This window comes from Adiantum capillus-veneris, chromosome 10 (assembly GCF_014529385.1).
Source record: "Adiantum capillus-veneris isolate H3 chromosome 10, ASM1452938v2, whole genome shotgun sequence".
Classification (NCBI taxonomy): Eukaryota; Viridiplantae; Streptophyta; class Polypodiopsida; order Polypodiales; family Pteridaceae; genus Adiantum; species Adiantum capillus-veneris.
The window spans coordinates 94,241,964-94,248,154 of record NC_140940.1 but is presented as its reverse complement, the minus strand read 5'-3'; the positions used below and the strand labels follow the sequence as shown (position 1 = coordinate 94,248,154).

General features: G+C 39.3%; 1 pseudogene; it reads left to right on the top strand.

Annotated features, from left to right (window-relative positions):
• The first annotated feature begins 1,982 nt into the window (after positions 1-1,982).
• Positions 1,983-3,253, top strand: LOC147449271 (uncharacterized; annotated as a pseudogene).
• The last annotated feature ends 2,938 nt before the right edge of the window (positions 3,254-6,191 follow it).

The following is a 6,191-nucleotide window of genomic DNA, read 5'->3' as shown; positions in this document are numbered from 1 at the left end:
TGGGTAACAAAGACTAGTATCAGTCTTATTTTTGAAGTCTCAACAGGAGGCTTCCTAAGATCTCACTCTTCTTGGAGAGGTAGACAAATCCCATAAGCACGAAGTTGTTGAGTAACTTTGGCTTGTAAGGCATGGCTGCCGCCATAGCTTGTTGCAACCCAGGAACAAGATAGTTCACAAACATTGGTGCATCATCGGTAGCACCTTCATGTGCAAAATCAAGATTGTCAATATTCATTCTACTCTCTTTATTATTGTCAACCACGCTAATTAAACTTGTGTATATGTTAGTTTGTGCTTTGGTGCCCTTGAAAACCTTAGTTGCTACTCTTCTTTACCTTTGAAAATTAGCTCTCAAGCAACCACACCCGTGGTTTAGAGACTTTTGATTGCAAAGAGTAATGGATAGGGTCTAACATTGCTCGATTGGTTATGGTTCTTGTTGAGCTTGCTAGTACCTCAATAATGGTTAATATGAAGGCAAGTCTGAAAAGAATCCATTATTAAGTCTATAGCTCCCAACAACATACCTCAAACTAAGTCTTTTTCAACCAAGCTAATAGATCCATGTCCCACTTACCCTCTTGCAATGAACATGTCCAACCTTTCATGGAAAACTTAAGGACCTCTCTTCTTAAGGAAGAAAATAAAAACCAATAGCTGTGATAACAATGTAATGGAACATGGCTATAACATTGACTGTAGAAGAAATTGAAATAACAATAGTGAGCATTTCCTTTAAGAGAATTCTTAAAGAGCATAAGAAGAGTAAATGATTAAAGGTAGCAAGATGAACACTACAGCTAATTAGCTTGGCATGAACAATACTTGTAAAAGAGAGAGAGAAAGGAGTAGAGAAATTGACAACAGTTGAGGTCCGAATTTATGTGGAGCCGGTCCCCCCTCCAAAAGGATTTTGTATTATAGATTCCCCCATAAAGATAGACTTGGTACAATACAATCTTGTGTTCCTTGAGACCTCATTGGTGCAATGAAGATGGTTGACTTCATACACCAAAATTATGCCCTTAACTATCTTGCAAAAGCAGGAAAACTAGTCCTGTAATTGGACACTCAAGTGTCCTAAGACACTAAAGTTTCCTGTGAGCACATGAATTTTGTCCTTTTTTAAAAATGCACACTTTTAGCCAATTTTCCCATAAAACATTATGTAGGTTTAGAGTATGACTCCAAGAATATCATGAAATTTTGGTTTGGGTCAAATGGTGAGTGCTAGTGGGTTAAAAAATCAAGATCTATGTGCTCATGTTTTTCATCGGCGACCTTGCATGGCTATGCAACTCTCACCTTGGGGCTGAAGTGATGCCTGCCATTGGATCTCCATGGCAATTGAACGCACAAGATCTTTGGATCTTAGAAGCATTGTAAGTGAAAGTAAAGCCTTATCATGTTGAAATTTGAATTTCTTGAGCAAAATAAAAAACCAATCCGAAACCTGCAACACAGCACACAGGTAAAACATCACTCGGTAATCCTCCTCTGGGTGTCCTGCTCGCCCACAAATTTTTCTCCATGCCACGGTGACCTCATCCTTGCTAACATGGCTACCTTCCAATGCATTTTGCCTCACTTTAGAGGGACGAGAGCTTCTCTACCTTGCCATGGGATTTGGTGTTGAATGGGAAAAAAGAGCTCCCCCTCTTGATTGGGAGACCAAGCAGTACAAGGAAAAGATTGTGTCATATAACTCATGCAAAGGATTGTTCAAATGCATTTTTGATGGTGATGAGACCGCCTACATGTTGTCATGGGACTCTATACGCATGTACATTGTATCTAAGGAGAAAACCATGCTTGATATGCGTACTGCATTTGATGTCGATGATGATCTCTCCTTGGCCATATCTTTGTGATGTCAAAAGAGGGAAAATCAGAGAGACAATGTATTACCTTGTGTAGAGATGCCTATTGTCCTTGATGCAATTGATACAGCTTGTGGTGATGCCCATTTGATGCATGTTATGGACGCTATGGATGATACGCTTACTATGCATGCATTTTATGCGCATGTGGAAGAAAGAAATGAGGAAGCCCCTTGATTGTCTACATTTGCTTCTATTGCAACTATGCCTGTTGTAGGTGAACCTCCTACATCATGTAAGAGAGGTCGACCTCCAAAGCCTTTCATCGTGGGTAGAGGGCATACAAAGGCCCAACATGCTGATTTTCTTTTGATGGTTGTGCTAATAATGTGAATGTGGACACTCATGATGCATCTAGAAAGGCTGAGAGGAATCATGCAATAAATTCATGATGCTTATGGTGATGTAGAGAGTAGTCATGCTCATGGCAAGGGCTAGAAGCTTCTCAAAAAGCGTGGAAAAGTGCAAAAGACGCTTGATACAAAAGGTTAGAAATCAAGTATCCATGAAGCAGGTGATTCTTGTGATGATCATGGATCTATGGGAGAAGAAAATGAATGCAAGGATGAGCTTTTGGAGGCCAAAGGGCCGGTCTTGCGGGACAGTGATGATGAGTCCAATTGGTCTAATGTGACTATGCCTTCAAGGAAGAGTGGTGATAAGATGCATGTCAAACTTGAAGGTACATTTAGAGTGCTTCCCACATTTGTAGATATTGGAGGTCTAGACTTGGGAAAAGTACCAAGAGAGCTCACAGAAATTCAGCCTTTTATAGCATTGTTCCCGTTAGACTTGATTGACATGATTGTGGGTGAGACAAATAGATATGCATTGGAAAAGAAAGAACAAGTCTAACGGGTTTGTTTCTATTTTCTGCACTATTTTCTGCAATTTCTTGGTGCCTCTCTTGGCATGGCTTTGGAGTATATGCCAGACAAGAATTATTTATTGGAAAGGGGAAACTTGTGGTGTCATGCATTATCTAGACTATGCTGAGAAAATGGGGCAAACTGAGTACCAACAGATAAAGCATTTCTTGCATGTAAGAGACAACTCTCAAAGGTCAATTCAGAGATTGTGAGAGCATAAGCTATGACAAGTCTTGCCATTAGAGGAAAGGTTGAATGCAATGTTTCAATTGCAATTCAATTGTGGATAAAATGTGACTGTTGATGAGAGGATTATACCGTCTAAACGTAAGTTGAATCCATGTAGGGTATATAATCCCAAGAAGCCTCACAAGGTTGGGATCTAGTTATGGAACTTATATGATTCTGAGACTGGGTATAATTATTCCTTTCGTTTGTATGACAAATTGCCTTGTGTAGAGCTTTCATATAATGTTGAACCTATGTTTGCAAAAGATTTGAAATAAAAAGTTCATCATGTGTTCTTTGATAGGTGTTTTACATCAGTCAATCTCTTGATGTATTTGACCGAACAAGAGCATGGTGCTACAGGTACTTACATGACTAACATGGAAAACTTTTTGGATTTGCAGTTGCTACATATTGAGCACCGTGAGCGTGGTTCTTCTTGATTTGCATGGTTTTATTAAGCCTTATAAAGGATTTACAATAAGAGGTTCGCACATGGATGATCGCCCAAGTTGGACTGACCCCAACATCTGCTTGCATGTAGTTGGATGGATGAAAATACAATTTTTTGCTTCCAATGTCTATGGTATGCAAAGTGGTGAAGTATTGAGGTAGATTGGAAGTGGTCATAGAGTTGCACTTACTTGTCCAAACATAGCCATCTAGTATATAACAAGAACAAAGCAGGTTGTGATGTATTTGATAGTATGGTCTTGGGATCTGGGTACAGTTTAGAGGCTACTATACATGGTTGGAAGTGGTGGCATGCATTGTTTTAGGGCATGTCGGATTCTGTTTTTGCAAATGTGTACATAATTTGGAAGTGTTTGCATGGAAAAAAAAATGTAAATCGGTTTCAGTTTATGATTCGTTTGCAAGAGCAACTTGTTGATAACCACTTTGCAGGGATTCTCACATGTAAGGCAATTTTGTAAACAAATGGTGAATTGTTTTTCTTAGTCATAAGCTAAGATTCTTAACTTGTTCTCCATTGTGACATGTATACCATATGTATCAATGTCGACTTGAAGAGCCATATGCGTTTTTGGATTTGCTGTTTTGGTGAGTGTAAGCATAAAAAATAAATTTTTCATACGTGAAAATTATTTTTCTTGAAGTGATAGTTGATCATCTATCATTCGCTAACTTGGAAAGAGGTCTTACAAATTCACAATTCATTCAAATGATTTTTTTACGAAAGAAAATTATGTATGCATAAAATGCAGATCAATGTTTTATACCATGTGATACTTGAGAGGTTTTATGTAAAGGCCATTTAGCTTTTTTGGTTTTTCTAATAATACTCTCATCTTGTATGTAAAACCCCTTAGAAAGGAGTTGGTCAAATGATCCACGACAAAGTTGCTAGAATTATTTGCAAAACACCCAAAAAGGATACTGTAGTGTCCTTTTTGGTACCAAACTAGTGTTAACATATCCCCAGCCTCAATCCCAAGGCCTCAAACACCTTCAAAGGTGAAGAGATCTAGCAAGGAGTGAGGGAAGGGAAGAGTAAGAAGAAGTAACATAGGAGAAATAAATAGTCTCCTCCCTTGTATTAATCTTGTGGCTTAGCATAGCATAGTAGCATAGTAGTGGAGATGAATAAGATGGAAAGATTTTGCTTTGGAGCATGGCTCTTGGTTGCATTTTCATTCCATAGCCAAGAAGTGTTGGTGTAGGCTCTCAACTTCTCAACAAGATTGGCTAAGGAGACAAAATTATTGCTTCACACCAAGAGAGTGTGTGAGAGGGTGTATATCTTGCAATCACACCCCCTCCTTGCTTTGGTCGACCCCTAGTTCTAGCTCATGCTTGAAGCTCATTGGATCATGTCAAGCCTACACAATCACAAGCCTAGGTCATTTCAAGAAATAGAGGTAGACTTTGGACAAGTTTCCTCCTTTCCCCTTTGAGAGAAAGAGCTTGAATAATGCTTTAACATTTAATTAAGCCCTAGAATACCTTAAGGTCCTAGGTCTAAGGACTTTTAACACTAACCTTTGGAGGTATTTAATGAAGCTAACCCTAAGGTCTTTTAAACTCCATTATCTGGTCATTTCTCTTTGATATACCATCTCCCTTTTGGACATATTTCCTTCTCTCCCTTTGGTCTCATGCTGAGCTAGATCTAAAAGCACATGTCTATATTCTAACTCTTGTTCCCATTTATTTTCCCACATCAAATGATCAGTTCAATATGAGAAGATCGTTTGGGTTAGTTAAGTATTAGATTTTATGACAATGCCCATCCATGTTCTCAGCTGTATAAAGACCAAGATTCTTGATGGTACACAAAGATGATTGATGCCACTTACTGCTATACTGCTTAACCTAGTTTTTGGCTTAATGAGAAAGATAATGTTGAAAAGCTTGAGAGGAGTTGTCTTAGATGACAAAAATGATGACTACTAGCATAGTAGCATAGTAGTGGAGATGAAGAAGATGGAAAGAGTTTGCTTTGGATCATGGCTCTTGGTTGGATTTGCATTCCATAGCCAAGAAGTGTTGGTGTAGGTTCTCAAGTTCCTAGCAAGCTTGGAGAAGGAGATGAAGTTCTTGATTCAAACCAAGAGAGTGTGTGTGAGGGTGTATGTATTGAAAGCACACCCCCTCCTTGCTTGGGTCGACCCCTCCTTCTAGATCATGCTTGAAGCTCATTGGCTCATGTCAAGCCCACCCAATCACAAGCCTAGGTCATTTCAAGCAATAGAGGTAGACTTTGGACAAGTTTCCTCCTTTCCCCTTCGAGAGAGAGAGCTTGAATAATGCTTAAACATTTAATTAAACAAACTAAATTATCATTTGACCCCTTTAGAGACCAACCAATAGGCTTTAGGCGCCTTATGAGGGCAACATGGGGGGAGCTTGACATGTGTGCTTGTTGCCTCTTTTGTCTTGGGCTTTCCTTGAGTGAGTGAGTATGTGTGTTCCTACTTGTAGGGCTTGTATCCCCTTGTGTAGGGATCTAGGTTGACTTTGGAACACCTCACCCCTTAAGAACCTTAGTCATGCCCCGCAAGCACATTAGCCAGAAAGAATGACAGGCACCTCAAGCACCTAATTAGTCATCAAGCACGACAAGCACCTCAAGCACATGCTTAGCTTGTTTAAGGTCTAAAATACCTAAAGGTCCTATGTATAAGGACTTTTAACACTAACCTTTGGAGGTCTTTAATGAAGCTAACCATAAGGTCTTTTAAACTCCATT